Source organism: Odocoileus virginianus, chromosome 20 (genome assembly GCF_023699985.2).
Source record: "Odocoileus virginianus isolate 20LAN1187 ecotype Illinois chromosome 20, Ovbor_1.2, whole genome shotgun sequence".
Lineage (NCBI taxonomy): Eukaryota > Metazoa > Chordata > Mammalia > Artiodactyla > Cervidae > Odocoileus > Odocoileus virginianus.
This window is the reverse complement of record NC_069693.1, coordinates 23,062,606-23,080,285: the sequence shown is the minus strand read 5'-3', so window position 1 is coordinate 23,080,285 and position 17,680 is coordinate 23,062,606. Positions and strand designations below refer to the sequence as shown.

The 17,680-nt window shown below is 40.0% G+C and overlaps 1 long non-coding RNA gene across 1 annotated transcript in view; it reads left to right on the top strand.

Moving 5' to 3' along the window:
- The window catches only part of LOC139029892 (uncharacterized), a 475,454-nt gene that overhangs the window by 402,227 nt on the left and 55,547 nt on the right, over positions 1-17,680 (top strand). The window lies entirely within an intron of this gene.

Sequence of the window (17,680 nt, the reverse complement as noted above, 5' to 3'; positions counted from 1 at the left end):
CTTCCCTTTGGTTTCCTGTCCTTTCACCTCTTGCCCACTCTGTTTCTGTGATTCGGCAGTAAAACCTCTCTCGGATCATCCTACTCCTCTCTCTCACTGTTCTGTCTTCTCCTGCCCTGGCGACAGAAGGGAGGTGCCTCCTTTGAGATAGCTATCTAGAGTGAGACCTCTGCATGAGGACTCAATTCCAGCACCCCTGTCCTGGAAGGAGCCATTTGCTTTATCAGCCAGCAGCAGCCTCAGGAGGAACACGGATTTTTTTTTATTATTATTATTCCTTTTCTGTCTTCTGATTAGCTCCAGCAATCCAATTAGCAGAGGAATTTATATCACACAGGCCAAGGTGCCCCTACTCATCACAGCAGCTCAAGCCCACTCTTAAATTCTGTCGATAGTACATCTTCCCCTGACATGGATTAATTACAGCGCCAAGCCTTCCTGAGTAGGTCTACCCGTGAAAGTGTATGTTAATATCAGAATTAAAGAAGAGGCAAAAAGGATGACTTTTGTGTATCAGTACATGATGCATGAAGTCTGCATTGTGCATCCTCCTTTCTGTGGGTCTCACGTCGTTCTAGTGTGTATCAAAAAGAGCAAGGGAGTATTATGGAGGATTCAAAAGTAACTTAATCATGGCCCACCCATGTATTTTCTTCCTATCATTGATTGACACATGTATCATGAAACTTCAGAGCTCTTAGAGACTGACTAATTTCCTGCCTCCAGTGTATACTTCCCCCAAAAGAGTTAAACTATTTAAAATAGCTCCATGGAGAGAAATGACGTTATCTTCATTGGTATTCCATTCCTGTTGGGTACAATTGTGATATCATTGTACCCTTGCATCTATCTACAATTTCATTCCGAATTTATCCTTACATTCATCAATCTCTAGCATCTATCTCTCCATTCATCTCTCTATATTCATTTATATATCAACTATTTATTCTGCTTCCCAGTCATCTATTCATCCATGTGCATCTAGCTATCCATTTTCTAACCATGTATTGATCTATGAATATCTTTCTATTATCTGTCATCTACTTGTCTATCCATTTGTGTCTCTATTAATTCATTTGTCTGTATTATCCATCTATCTGTTTTTCTATCTATTCATTAATCTATTCATGTATCTAGCCATTCAATCATCTATCATTTGCTTATCAGTTACCTTTTTACTTTGTGCCTTTTGTTAGCTATGATCTTAACAGAATCCCAGATTCACATTCTCAATCATTTTTAAGGTAAATAACACTCAATTTCCAAATAAAGTCTATACCCACTGTGTACTTGGTTATCTGTTCTCTAGTTTAAGAGTCTTGTCAGCTATAGAAGTAAGTCAGTAAAATTGTATGGCTTTAAATGTGTTAAAAACTACAGGGAAGACATTTTATCCTGGATTTGTGGTACATTTTTCTTACTATAAGTATTCATTTCTCCTCCCTTTAAACCATGGCTTTAAAAGAGGGGAATTTCACATAAAATCTGCAGGTAAATCTCATGCAGGTTGTTAAATCTACCACTGAGCAACCTCATGGAAGTGACCCAGTTCAACTGGTAGTAACTTGAGATTACTTTTATCAGGAAGGAAAACAGATACTAAGCCCTTACATGGTAATGTGGTGGTGCACGTTTGAATTTTTCTTGTATACAGACTGGGAGTCAAGTAGCATTTTAGAAACTAAAAATAGGTTCCCCCCCCCACCCATTTAGTTTTCTTCAAAGTGTATTCAACATTGGACCAACACTTGAGAGTCAACACCTTCTCAGAATGACCATTACCATCAGGTCTGAAGAAAATGGGTCCAGTGAAGCCTTATTGGGTTGGGGGAAATTATCAGTGGATAAATTTCATTTGTGTTTGGGACAGAAACTACAGTTTGTTGCTGGGAGGGCTGCAGTGGTTGGCTGGTTTTTCTCTGTGTTTCTAGCGAATCACTTCCCAAATAGGAGCCCAAGTCAGAATTCTAATTGAACAGCTGATCATGTCTCTGACCACACTGGCCATCTCTCATATACTGCTCTTGTATAGGTAGTATTATCCACTAAAGATCCAAATTTGTTTTTCTCTTAATTTTTAAAAAACTAAACCATAGTATACTGATGAAGATAAAGCCTGTAAAGACCTCATCAGTTCTGAAATTGCCATCCTCAAAGAACAGGCAGACCTCAAAGACTCAAGCCATGTGTCTTCCAAGAAATCACAGATGTGAAAACCTCCTCATTCCTCTTCTCAGATCCTTTCCATTTGTTTCATCACTGTAGCTTCTGGACTTGATTGTAATCAGAAATTATATCAAGTGAGTTCATGCTCTTTTCATGGCTTTTTTGCCAGGCTAACCAAGGCTGCCTTCTCTGCATGACCTAGCAGATGCAGCACCTAAGGCCCAGCACACTTTGAAGAGGCCATGGAAGTCTTTTAATTTCTTTTAAAATCATCAAAAAGGTCAACTTTTTGGTCAAAAAAATTAACATATGATATTAACATACTCTATTTTATGCCAATGTAATTAGAAAGTAGTTGTTATTGTTCAGCCACTAAGTCATGTCCAACTCTTTGCAACCCCATGGACTGTAGGATGCCAGTCCTTCCCTGTCCTTCACTATCTCCTGGGGTTTGCTCAAACTCACGTCCATTGAGTTGATGATACCATCCAACCATCTCATCCTCTGTTGCCCCCTTCTTCTCCTACCCTCAATCTTGCCCAGCATAAGGATCTTTTCCAGTGAGTTAGCTCTTCACATCAGGTGGCCAAAGTATTGGAACTTCAGATTCAGCATCAATCCTTCCAATGAAGATTCAGGGTAGAAAGTGGAAGTTTGAATAATTTTTCAGGGAGAAAGAAGCCTATGTTGGCAAAAGCACCCAGAGTCAAAGAATGTAGCTTTGACATTAACCAGCTGCTTATAACTTAGTTATATACAAAAGAGTGCAGTGGTTAAGGCCCTGGTCAGGAGCCAGTCTTCCTGGGTTCATATCCTGGCACCACCAATTGTTAAAGTCATTTAAGTTCTCTCAATCTCACTTTCCTTAGCTGTAAAGTGGAGGTAGTGGTGCCTAATGCATAGGAATGTTGTTGAGATTAAATGATATTGTATATTTAAATTGCTTAGCATAGAACTTACATATAACGAGGGCTCAGTAAAATTTGTTATAATAATAATTATTACCATTGTTTTGGCTTTAAATGTCTTGTTTTAAATGTCTACCTCTCCTCATTTCAGCAGCTATACTAAATTAAATCTTTTATTTTAAAAATTTAGATTGTCTTCTAATTACCATAGACAGAAGAAAAAGTCGTTAACTGAAATTCCCTCCCAATTCTGGGAAATTCCCAATTCCCAGAAAATTTTGTCTCCCAGAAGTAGCAAATTCTGTACTATCTACCCGGAACCAGGTCTTTATTCTATAATATAAAACTTCTCTAATAAATCAGCATCATCTCTCTTGGTTGCAGATTCGATTCTTTCCTAACCTAAAACAATCCTGGAAAAATCTTATTAAGAACCACAGGTTAAAAAGAATATTGTCAAAACTTTCTCTCTCCTTTTCTCTCTTTACTTTATTATCCCCTCATTTTTTTTGTCATTTAACTCCAATTATGAGATGCTAAGTGCTTTTGGAAATTTCATTGTTAATATCTTCTCACAGTGCTATTAACGTAAATCAAGTTTAATAGTGTCCCAGCAAGTGTAAAAGCAATCAAAAATTCAGTACTCACGAATCATTCTGTAATTTCAGCATAAAATGTTAATAGAAATAATATCCAATACCATAAAATATCAGTAAATTCAACTTTAAATATATGTGATGAATTATTTCACCATCCTATAGCATTCGTGGAATATTCTAGTATGTAGAACTTAATTGGACAAGCCATACCTCAGTCTTGCTCAGTCTGCCAGAAGTCCCCTCCTCTGCTCTACCCCTACTAGCCAATCCTGGAAGACTGGACATTTCAGTGACAGGCATTTTTTCATCCCAGACACACTGAGTTATTTGGCCATAAGGAAAAATGACTCAGAATCAAGGTGGGAAGTACAGTCAACTTGAAGGAATTCAAATTAATGAGAACAAAGACACTGTAATTCAGTTCTAGGAATATTGATCAGTAGCTGCAAGGCCTTAGCTCCATATAATCAGCAAAGATGGCTAAGATAGAGGCCCTGTCCTTGGAGAGTTCACATCTCATGAGACAGACCAAGGCCGAGACACATACAACTTACAGTATTTCCAGCCCAGCACTGAAGACAGCTGTCAAATATGTCCTTAAGAAGGCTCTGGTGGAACAGAAGTTGGTCAGTTAATTTTAAATTTTGCTAAAGCAGGAAAACATAAATGTGAGTGTTTGTGTATTGACTTGTATTTTAAGCATTTTAAACTTAAAAGCACATACATCTTTTGCATGAACCACCGCCATAGTGCTTGTCTACTGCTTCCACTCTTTGAAGTGAAGGGAAAATTTAAGACACCCAAGAGGCCCTCAGAGTTCAGAATCCTTAAGTTAACACTTGTCCTATCCATAGGGCAATTTTCGGCAACTCACCTAAATGTTTTCACAGAGTTAATTTAGCTGTCATAGAAACAACTCTCTTTGCATGCATATATCTCTGTTTTATACTTTATTCAGTTACAAATTTCATGAACAAAAATAACTTCCATAAAGCGGTTTGGGGACAAACACTACTAACTCTTAGGAAGAATATGACTCAGTGTGTGGGGCCAGGACTGCTCATGTACTCTAGGGTGTGGGTTATTACCTGGAACCACGTGAGGGCATGGGCATCAGTCAGCAGGGCATCTGAAGGGCATGAAGAGTGACTGTCTGCTCAGCTAGTTAGTGAAGTGAGCATTGCTTAAAGAGGTCTATAAATGGAAAGGTGAGCCCAGAGACAAAGAATTTGTTGTTGGGTCAGAACAAAGATTCTCATGGGCTGATATTCACTTTGTTTGTTCCAGGATTATATGATGTAGGACACAGTGTTAATGGGTCTGACATCAGAGTGTCAAGTTAGTATCTTTAATACTTCTTATTTAACAGCTTGTTGTGGCTCTGACCTCTAGAAATTTATTTAAATCTTTTAAAATCTGGCTTCATTTATAGCCTATAAGGGTTTCAGAAAAACAAGTCTCAAATATTTGCTCTCTGTTACAGACAATTGCACTTCCTACATTTGTCCTAAAAGAGGTTTCCTTAAACCTGTATATCCTCAAGCATAGGACATAGCCACAGTGATGTAAAAGATCGTGTTTGGAGGTATACTAGTTAACACTTATGTCCTTATAAAGTATAACAAGCATGTAATCTCATGATTCATGCATATTATCTCTTAAATTCCTTTCAGTAAAATTGTAAGCCCATTGAGAGAGAAAAATACTGTTGCAATGGAGGTGATATAGGAATAGGACAGAATCATGAAGATCGTAATCAAATGACTGAAGTTTAGGAAAGCCAGCTTAAGCTTTTAAGAGATATCACTACCTTTAAGAGATGTCTCTACCTTTAAGAGCTATCTATTGTTTGAGAATTCTACAGTTCAGCCACTCTACTATTCACTTTTCAAGTAGAAGATTCTGAAAATAGTAGGTAGCTGTGCTTATGTGAAGCAACTCACCTTCCTGATCCTTTGACGGTTTTCTCTACCTTGCTGTTTTTGTCCATTTGGTTGAAACATTTCAGCTTCCACTCACAGGCTTATATCAACCAAGACACCTGAGAGACCTCATAAAAGGCAAACAATTCTAGGTGGTTGGTGTAGCCTGTTGTCAGTCTGCCAACACGGAGTCCAGTTTTTCCTGTAAATAAGACTCTGTTGGCCACAGTTCTCTATACAAGCTCTTGTTTCTGCACAGGCCACACCTAGAGATACTTAGAAATAGCACTTTAGGAATACTGCTTATTTGACTTGGTTTGTCTTGCTAAGGTGAGGTCAGCCTGCTCTTCTTGACTCTGTCCTGGGAAAGTTCCATGTCAAGAAGCCTGATAGAACCACAGAGAAGCAATCTATCGATAGAAGCTCAGTATGCGATTGACTTGAACAAGAAAATTTTCTGAGTATTTTATATACATATTGTGCTGCTAAATCCACTTTCTATTTTGCATTTTCTTATGTTGTAATGGAAAGTCATACTTTAAACCTGAGTATGTTCAGCATGCCACTCTGTATTATTGATCTTGGTATATGACACTCACATGAGGAGAGATTATTCACACCTGGTAAGTATCTTGTTCATCTTTGGAAAATAATTATGACCAGTGGTGATGACTGCAGGGCTTATAGAAATAGAAGTGTTATAGAAATAGAAGAAAACGATGTGAGAAGCTTCTGGGAAACAGTCAGAGATGTGAAAAAAAAAAGGGTTCATCACTGAGTTATGCATAAGAGAATTTAAGACAACCTAAATATCCAACAGGGGATTATATTAAAATAAGACATAGTTTGTCCATATAATGGTGTACTGTGAAGCCATGTTGTGAAGTGATAAAGAAATGAAACATATATACAATGCATTAATAAGTGACTTTTTAAAGTTTAAAAATAGTATAGATAGAAGATCCTGATTTTATTTCAAAATCTATTTTAAAATGCTACTTTAAAAATAAAACATATAGTCACATATAAACAATCTATTTTTATACACTAAAATTGTAACTGTGAACAGAGGTATTACAGTTTTTTAAATATTTTCTTCTTTGTGATTTTTGTATTTTCCAAATGTTCCACAATGGTCACTATCTTTTATAAGCAGAAAAAAATAAATAACACATGGTATACATATATATGTATGTATATATATATTTATTACAAGGCAAGAAACAGGCAGCAATCTGATGTACAGAATTACTTTTGTTTATGAACCATTTGGCTTTTATGCCACCAATTTTGTAATCCTAGAAGCATGTTTATCTAGTAAACCCTGTTTTCCATTATGATCATGACCATGGGTTGGGATGTTGTGATTAGTCAAATCTTCTTAGAACTATCCCACATGGAGTACCAGTTTTCAGAGAATTCAAATATAAATACATGAAACTAGGCAATATAAAAAATAATTTAATCATCCTGAGTTGATTCAAAAGGAATCTCATAATCCCTTAGTGCTCCAATATTTTCATTTTGAATGTCAATGACCTCTGAGGGGAGGAAGCATAGAGGTGAGAGTTAATCGTGTGTCCGGTTCAATGCCCAGCTCAACTTCTCCCTGAAGTCTTTCTGGCCCATGCATCCCACTGATGACTCCCCGTCTGAGTTCTAGGGCTTTTAGAGGATACACCTCCTCCTTGGGCGTTCTGTCAGCTTCTTCTGCCTCTGGGTCTCCCAGGTCCTCATCCTGGACTCCCTAAGACCTTCGTCCTGACCAAAGGAGAAAGCACAGCCTCAAGCTCAATCTTCCAGGGAGATCAGAATTAAGTCAAGTTCAGGACCCCAGACATAGTGGCTCAGTTACAGCAACACTGTTCTGAAATGATTCCTTGTCCCTGATGAATTCCAAGGTGCACTGGCTCTAGGGATTAGCCCTTGGGTTCTTTTCAGGCTGCTATTAATATAACACAAATACCATAGACAGAGTAGCTTATAGACAACAGGAATTTATTTGTCTCAGATCTGGAGGCTGGAAAGTCTCAGATCTAGGTGCTAGCAGGTTCAGGGTCCGGTTAGGGCCCACTTTCCCATTCACAGCTGACCCTCTTCTCGCTGTGTTCTCACATGGCAGAAGGGGGAAGTGAGGTCTTCAAGATCTGTTTCATGAGGGCTCTAATCCCATTCATGAGGACCATGCTCTTATGATCTGTCACCTCCCAAAGGCCCCATGGTCTCACATCGCCACACTGGGGGTTAGGTTTTAATATATGGATCTGGTGGTGAGTGGGGTGAGGGACACACACCAACCTTCAGTCTGCGGTAATTGCTTTGTTCTTAGTTGACTGATCCTTCCCAGGGCTACAGCTTTCCCTATATGGTATATGACCAACAGTTCCCTAGAACTGCTTGCTCCCTACAGAAATCTTCCTCACACACATACATCCCCATCCCCAGCGCGCCACCAAAAAGGGTTCGGGGACTCTTCTACCTATAGAGCCCCTACAGGAAAGTTAGAAAGTGGAGATCATTCTCGGAAGACAAACAAACACAAGAATGCAAATCCTCTGGGTGGACACAGCCACACAAACCCTTGGCAGGCAGAGCACAGCCATGAATTTTAGAGAATACTGCATATCGTGTCTGCCCTTTGGGCTTCAGAATACACATGGGTGTGTTAAAGGGCTCCGCCAAGACCTGTACACCAAGATCTATCTGACTTCCTTTAACTTAACCTCTGACCACATTTCTCAGACTTATTTGTCAATGAAGCCTGTTCCTTTTTTCATGGTTTACAGTTCACCTGGCTTTTCCCCAAATATATTTTGCAGAGGAACTCTTACCCAGCTTTCTGGGACCCTGTTGACCAGAGAAGGCAGCCTTCAAGCTCTCACCCCCCTGAACTCTGGATAGGGCCAGTCCAGAAGCAGCCATCACAGCTTCTCTACTCTCAGCCTTACAGGCCATTCATTCCTTTTTGTTCAGGATCTCTTACCACCAATCATTTGTCCAAACAGTGATAGGAAATTGCAATATCCTTCAGACAAATAGGCTCACAGTCCAGCAGGACCTTGGCTGTCAACTGGGCTTATTTGGGTACCTGTTTCTGCTCCCAGCGTCAGATCTCACCTGGTCTCCTGTTGCACCGTCTGACACATCCAAAGACCATGTGCACTAGTTATTTTGCATAATTCTTTCAAGAACATGAACCCATCAAGCAGTCTTGATTTAGTGTCTCTAGTGCCAGGACATGTTGACAGATGACTGAGAGTACAATACATTAATAGTGTGACTTGTTGAAAGCAACTGCAACAATAGATCTGTATGTTCTTTCCACAAATTTCCGTTACCATGAAGAGAAGCAAAAATCAGATCTAAGAAGCCCAATGTCCATCAACAGACGAATGCATAGATAGAACATGGTGTAGCTGTGCAGTGGACTATTACTCAACCATAAAAGGGAATGAACTGCTGATACATGCTAGAATACAAATGAATCCTAAAGACATAAAGTAGAAGCCAGACACAAAAGGCCACATAGCGTGTGATTCCATTTATATGAAATATCCAGAAGAGGCAAATCCACAGATAGATAGGAAGCATATTTTTGGTTACCAGACCAGCTGGGGTGAAGAGGGAATGGGGAATGGCTGCAAATAGGTACAGGTTTTCCATTTGTGATGATGGAAAAGTGCTGGACTTAGTAGTGATGGTTGCACAACATTGTAAATAACTTGAATTTTACACTATAGAATGGTTAAAATGATAAATTTTATGTGTTCTTAGCACAATTTAAATAAAAATCAAACTAACTCTAAGAAAGTTCTGGGTACTGTAGAGAAATTTCCTGGATATAGCCCAGCATTATTTTCCATAATCCTCATCCAAAAAGTTTCTTTAGGCAGGTTAATCATTGCCTCTCTGTTGTGAGGTTTTAAGATTGGAATTCCTTTTAACCTTGTGGGCCAAAAAATACCAAGCAGTTTCCTTTTTCTTATTTAGGCATGGTTATGATGCATTATAGAATTTTCTAGTGAGCTATCTCCAGCCTTCTAATATGTATAAATCTCAGTAGGGCCACACCTTGTAGCATTCTGGCTACCCCTTTTTGCAGGATTAGTGATTCCAAAACTATACTAAGTATGGGGAAATTAAAAAGACATGAGAATTGGTGGAGAGGATGGAGTGACATAAAAGCTTTCACTCCCAGAATAAAACTGGAGGAAACCGTCCCTTCTGTACTCTAGAAATGACTCATGAACAATATAAATCACCAATCAATCTTTTTCTGAAAAAGTCCTGGGATGTATAGGTTAAAAGAAATTGGGTTTTTTTTTAGATTAACTACAAAGCCACCAGCAGGGGGAAGTATACAAAGAGATGTCAGGACAGCCTTGGGGCCCCAAAATGTCCTGGGCTCCTCTGTAAACAGGGAGGCTTCTTTTGTGCCTTCAGTAGGAAAAATAGTCCTATTGTGAGCCTGTGAGAGAAACAACCTTTAATCCTTGCAAAGCCCAATAATATTATGTATATTGACTAAAACCCTGTAGAGTGGGCCTGACGGGGTTTTTTCATTACCACGGTACATTGTAACCTAGCTACCTTTGAAAAGTAACCAACATTGAGAGGCACTTGACATTTGCAAAGTATTATGGGTGTCCTCTCTATGTCCTCTCAAGTTCCCAAATTTACAATGGTCTTAATTTAAAAGTTAAGCCGGGGGATCAATTGCTTAGTGTAGGGCCAGGCTGCCCTTTTTAAAACAAAACAAAAAATATCAAACCCCTGTGGGCCAGTGTGACCTGACTTCCTCATGCGGCTGAGGTTTTGGTGGGTTGCAGGTTGTCTCGTGTTTAATTTTGAAGGAAGGTGTCTGAACCCCCAATTGGACGGTCATGTTCCACTTCTCCAGGTGTTGCTGAGATGTACGAAGGCAGCAGCAGCTGGTAATGAGTTGGCGAAAATGAAAAAGGAACATAAGTAGCTTCTTTAGCAAATCCCCTGGAAATGACATGGATCCTTGAGGATCGATAACATCGATCTATTCCAGGGCTACAGCCCTGCTCCATCTGACTCATCTGCAGTGTCAGCCTGGAGAGAACAGCAACATTATTACCATCAAAACTGCGACCAAATCAACTGAGAAAATCAAACTCCAGCCTGCTTTCAGCTCCCTCTGTTTGGGCAATGGCCATGGGTCAACATTAGAGCAAGGATCAGACTGAAATCCCAAGGGAGAACTTAAGTGGGCCATGGCCTTGCTTTCAGAACATATCTTTATGACCTTCAGTGATATTTGCACCACTGTCTACCTCCTACTGAAACTCCAATCATTGTGTAAACCTAGACTCCTGACCTGGGAAACTGGGGAATCAAAGTTACTTTTTAGAAAATGTTCAGATGACATTTGAGTCCGCTGTAAGCAAGTGGTCTGTCAATGTTTCCTATCAAAATCAGGCAGGCTGATTACTAAGTAAAAGTAAAAATTCAATTTGTTTACCATAGGCTAGTGCTGAGATTACAGAGATGAATGGGCTGACTCTTGACTCTGAAGTTCACAGTCTTTTACGGGAGATAGATGTAACACTAGTGATATCCAGTATGGAGGCTTACAGTGGTAGCAGATCGTGAGACCACTCTGGAAACCCAAAGGAGGGAAACCAATTCAGTTTGAGAAGGTTTTACAGAAAGACTGACATCCAGGCTGGCTTGGGATAGACTCTGAGTGCCATGGTAAAGAGTTTGGACTTGCCCTATACATGGCAGGGAGGCCATGAAGCAAGAGACTAACATAATAACATGGCAGTTTAAGAAAGATAACCAGGTTGCAAGTGTATCAGTCAGCTATTGCCACAGTAGTGCTGTGTAACAAACCTTCCCAAAAGCATAGTGTCTGAAAACAGCAAATGTTTGTTTCCCCCTTGTATGTCTATAGTTCAGCTTTGGCTCTGCTCTGCATTTCTGGAATCAGCTGGGCTTAGCTCCAGGCTGTAAGAGACATTCAAGTCAGCTTCAAGTGTTTTGTTATTCTGAGACTAGCCACTATCTAGGGTATTTTGTTCCTGTAGCATATTAACAGAGCATAAGAGTGGGAACAGGAAAATGCAGGGCCTCTTGGGCCTCGAGAGCTAGCATCCATGGGCATTCATGCACACACACACACATTTCATTAGTCAAAGTCACACACTAATTCAACGAGGAAATGCACTCCACTTCTAGTGGAAGGAACCGCAGTCACAAGGCAAAGAGTGTAGATGTATAATCCAAATGCAGAGAGCGCCTGAAGAATGGTGAACAGTGATTCACTCCACCACCCCAGGAAGAGAACAAGTTGGAGTGAAGAAACCATAGGCAGTTTATGTGGAATATGCTTTGTGTAAAACAGAAGGAAACAATCCATTGAGCGACACAGAGGACTTTTCTGAAACTGCATAGTCCAACCAAGTTGGCCTCACCATCTGATCAGAACAGGGAGAAAACTCTAGCTAGAACATTATTAAATGGTTGGTTGCAACATTTAGGAATTCCTGGTTGAATTATGGTCTTGGCAGCAGCTGCCTCCCAGACCCATCTGGTTTGAATTGGCAAAACTGCAGCTGTGCTTGTTGGTATGGTTGAGCATTTCTTTTGAGTAATGGGCCTGCATGGAAGGGGTGGAGACAGGGAAGAGAAGGATGAAACTGTTGTCATGAAAAATGGGTAGAGAGAACAAGAGAGCTACTACTACTGTTTTGCTTTGCAACATGGAATCGGGCCTGTGGTTCTGGACTGGAGGACAGATTCTTACAGGATTACTGGGTCCCCTCTGCTTCTCTAGGGCTGTTGTACCCAGTAGATGCTGTCACATCACATACTTGGGTTATGAATTGATTGTTTTGCTTTTATGAGGCTGGTATAATTAGTTTCACATTTTTAATTTATAGCATCAGCTAAGCTTTTTAATCTGTTATTTATGGCAAAGACCTAAGAACTAAATTGCCTCCTGCCCTACTCCCAGAAAGCATTTCAGTCCCACAGTTTGTAATCAGTTGTTTGGCTAAGACATGTGGCCCTCTTAAAGGAAAACTTTTCTCACAGACGAGTTGCAACTTCTTTGGATTTCTTCCGACGTGAGCCCTGGAAACCTTGAAAAAAAACAAAGCCTCAAATGTTTAAATGGAGTCGTGTTTGTCTAAAGTCTTGCTTTAGGAGAAAGTGAAACTGGCAGGGATGAGAAAATCATGCCAGAAAAGTTCCATTTCAAGAAAGAGTCTTGTGTTGGGTCACGTTTTCTATCTTTGGCCACCCCCTGTGCGGTACTCAGGTGCACTGTGTTGTGTTTTTTCCCCCCTGAAACAACTAAGGAATGTTGAGTGTGTGAGAAGTGAACTCAGGAAGCTGGGATATGTGAGGAGAGGTCTGTGCCGCGAACCAGGGCTCTTGGACACTAGGCAAGTGAAGGATGAAGCCACCAGCAGACTCAGAAAGCATCCGATATACTTCTAGCTGATTTCCTAGGACTCCCGAAGCATCTGCATCTGATCTGGTTTGAGAGAGCAGCCGCGAGTTTTCTGAAAACTCCTGTTGAGTAGTATTGATGGCCACACCATAAGTCAATTTTTAAAAAAAATCTCAGTCACACTTGTAGATCTGGAAAGACAGGATATGCCATAGCTCACATTCAGCTCAGTTGCTGAGATGGCATGGGGCGGGGGACATGGACGGCTTCCAGACTGGTAGCCCCCATGGTAGCTTGAGCTGTGAGCTGCAGTCTCGGCTTCAATCCTGACTTTGATTCTTTGCCCAAGTCCATTTGAGCTGGAGTGTTGAAGGGTTAAAGATGAAGAACCAGACTGTGGCAGGAGCAGCTCCTACAGGACAAAGGAAGGCATTGATGCCGAGCTGGGGGTCCTCCCCCCTCCCCTCCCCCATTGAGGCTGAGGGGTCTCAGTGTTTACTGAATGTTAAATAAATACCAATTGAATCGTATGTTTAATGAGGTGTATCAAACATGTAATAAGATACATATCTATTAAACAGTTGTGAAATCTCAGTAAATATGTTCTTAATAATAAAGGATGCAGATGGCTTACAGATTGGACCAAAGAACAAAGGCTAAAGGAGCTTATAGAAGGAATAGGAGAGCCATCTTCTGAAAACTGAGAAGACAGCTGATTTTCAGCCAGAATTTGATACATGTATCTGCGTTCAACAAGAGCAGAAATGGGACCCCGGCCCACAGAGGAGAGGACTATAAACTTCAAAACCTAAAGACCAGGAGAAATAGCGACTAGAATTAAAGACAGAAAAATGGTTGCTCACAAAAATGTCAGCAGGATTTTAAATATACCTTCAGGTTTTAGCAGGGTACAATTCTTAGTATCCCATATTTACCTCTTGAATGCCCTATACTGCAGGGACTAGCCAAGTATTAGAAAACAAAAGAGTCACATGATATGTAGGTAAAGGATTATTAGCTTGTTTTTCTTTCTCTAAAAAGTGGTAATTATCATATTATATTGCAATATGCTATTGAAGTTACATCAGAAAACTACTATTGAAAACCGATCTCTTTCTCCTTGCACACATAGGTCAGGCTGAGAGTCTGGTTAAGTATGATTGTTTGCCAAATAATTGGTGCTTAGAGTTGAGAGAAAAGAGGGAGAAAGCAGTATATGCAGGAAAGAGATAGGGTGGCTTTCAGTGAATTCTGAAATAAACATGAAGCTTATGACCATGCTTCCCAACCAGTCTCGAGTCTTGGCACACAACGAAAATTACCCTCTTTTGTTCAGCACCCTGGAATAATCAAAGCCTAGGTGCTATCAGCTTGAGGGCTTTGACCAGGCATTACCCTACCATCTTGAGGGCAAAAACATTACTATCTCATCATACTGTTTGGGAAGCTATGTCCTAGCCCCTACAGAGAACTAGAGCTCCCAGACCTCAGACCTAACATTCTGTCTTTCTGATCAGAAACCATTCCAGCTTTGAAGTAGTCAAAAAGTGTGCAGACGTATATACAAGCATAATAATTGACATTTGGATTGCTTTCTATCTGTTTGACATTGTTCCAAGTGTCTACATGTATTAACTTATTTTAATAACACAGTAACTATGAGCTCAGTGTTATCATTATTTCCCACTTAAGAAATGAGAAAATTGGGGAGACACAGAAAGGCACTTCCCCAATACCCCCTAGTTGGTCAATGGCGGCACTGAGGTTCAAGGCCAGCTAATTTGACTGGAGAGGGCATATTTGTAACCCTGACTCTCTGTTGATCCTTTCTAAGAATTTTAGGGTTGCGAGTCACAGAGAAGCCCAATTGTGCCGTATATTGAGGTTAAACCCTGTAGGGCAGCTCATAGCCCCAGGCACACGGGTGGGGCCAGAGTATCAGGTGGGCCGAGTGGCTCCACGTCGCCCCCTCTGGAGCACATTCACGCTATACTCACGTGCTGTGGCGCAGCAGATGGGAGGTCCTCTCTCTGTAGCTCTCCGGACGTTCGTAGCAGGGTTGCTTACAACATCAGACCAAAGGCCATAGGCAGTCTAGGTGCAAAATAGAAGTGGATGCAGTCCATATGCTAACATCTAGGGAATCTTTACAAAGTTTGATATAAAGGCATTTGTTAGCAAGGAGAGATGTTCATGATATATAATGTTAAAAAAAAAAAAAAAAAGGAAATGGTAAAAGAGGATGTAGCATTTGATCTTATTTTCATTTTTTAAGAAAGGAGATGGATAGATAGATCCATCTAGAGACAGAGAGAGAGGGAAACAGGCTTATAGAATAGTCCCCAAATGTTTACAGCTGTGATCTCAGGATAATGGGCTTAAAGCTGTTTTTTTTGTTGTTGTTGTTCCTTTGTTTTCTGTGTCCTTTTTCTATAATGAACATGGATGACTGGAAAGTTTTTTTTATAAAAAGTCACCTGTTGAATTCCTTTAGAATTATTAATGTTCAGGTTCCATTTCAGTCTAAACATAGTTTCCCCAGACCAACGGCTTTCAACCTTTCACTGTCGTTGTTTTAGCAGAATTCTTTTTCTAATAAAATCTCACTCATAGCTTCAATATATAAAAACAGATCAAATAGAACTTCTTTGATTGAAGCCAGATGTGGGGCCCAGAGCCCACCACCCACTTAACTGCCCCCTTCCCACCACCCCAATTCCTAAATGGGCATTGTTCACAAAATGCTGCCCTGGACCACTCTGTGAGAATCGTGCTGGCCTGAAAAACATGCTTGGAAGCAATGAATATATTTAAAGAATCAAATAATAATTAAGAAAATAATAGAAAACTTGCTTATTTTAAAAGATAGATTCTTTGTAATTTAAATTTAAATACATAGATTTTTGCCAGATCCTGCTCTGTGGGCACTTTGTAGGGGTCACCAAGTGGTTTATTCATGTGGCAGCCTCCTTGCATCCAACATGACGCCTTTATCATAGATACAAGTAAGCTTCCCCTGTTTTGGAGCTTTACTTCTTCTGTTTGATTTCTGCTCATTCCTATACTGTCCTTAAGTGTCACTGAACTTCAATAAGAGTCCAGAAAGGAGCCCAACACCCACTTTCCGGCACCTTGTTTAAGTTTGCTTTCATGGTATTTACCTGCCTCTTAAAGAGGCAAGTCAATTGTAGTTGGTAGAAAAGGACTTTAAAGAAAACTGAATCGTTTATCCATAGAACACAGAAACACTAATTTGAAAACATACATACACCTTTGTGTTCACTGCATTTTCTGTAATAGCCAAAATAGGGAAATAACAACCTCTGTGTTCATTAGTGGCTAAATGGATAAAGAAGATGAGATAGACGCACATACAGACACACACAATGGAATACTACTCAGCCCCGGAAAAAAATGATGTCTTGCATTTTGCAACAACATGGGTGGACCTTGAAGGTATCATGTTAAGTGAAATAAGTCAAATGGAGAAAGACAAATGCCATATGATTTCTTTTGAATATGGAATCTTAAACAAAAGAATGAAAAAAGAAAGTTAAACAGAACAAACTTAAAGATACAGAGATCAGATGATTGGTTATCAGAGGGGAAGGGGAATGGGGCGCTGGGCAAAATGGGTGAAGGCGGGCAACTGTATGGTGATAGATGGTAACTAGGTTTGTGTACTCATTTTGTTGTGCATACAGATGTCAAATGATAATGCTGTGTATCTGAAACTTACATAATAAAAAAGTAAGAAACCTGAGTTTTTTGATGCCATATGGTTACCAACAACCAATATTTGTGTCTGATAAACAATGGCAGTGTAAGACAGACTAGAATCAAGCCTCAAGACTGTCCTGATGTGAACTTTGAGTCTAAGCCTCATCCTCAATTTCTCTAGAATGGACCCAACAGTGAACCAAAGAGGTATCTTTCTGCTTGTCTTTATCATTCATTCTCCAGAGGAAGGCTGAGTAGATCCCTAAGAATTAGGTGAGTGATCATTCACCCATCATCAGAGGGCTATTGTTTCATTATCTTTGTTTCCTAACTGTTCTGGAAACCAAAATAATATTTGAAAAAATACCTTCCTGAAAAAAGATGCCAAGATATCCCCACCTCTCTCCTCTTTCATCACTTTCTCATCTGCCACGTCTGCTGTTCTCCGGCATCCCGCATAAGAGTAGCCTCCTGACTCTTAGAAAGGATTAATTGTTGCACTGTGAGCTCAACTCCACTGAACTGAGTTGAAATCTCGTTCTGGATGCTACAGGTTATTAGGGTTAGCCGAAAGAATGCACATTTATTTACTGAAGGTACTTTATAAATCAATACCTTGTTTTTGAATTCAGGTCAATAGGAATAACTCTGAAACACAACCAACAACTACAGCAACCCTAAAACAGCACTTTCAACTTATTGATTTTCAGAAAAGTATCTTTTCCTGGCATTCTTCACACACCCTTGATAAGCAGCTCAATGCAATCAAAAATTTAATGGATTGCCAACCCCCCCCTTCCCAAATATATATTTTTATATATTTTCAACATGTCTTTGAATTGCAGCCGGTTAAATTCTTGAAAAAGATAATTTGGGCGGGGGATGAAAGATGGGAGTTTGCATTTATTTCTTCCCAGTTTTATGGGGAGGGATTTTGCT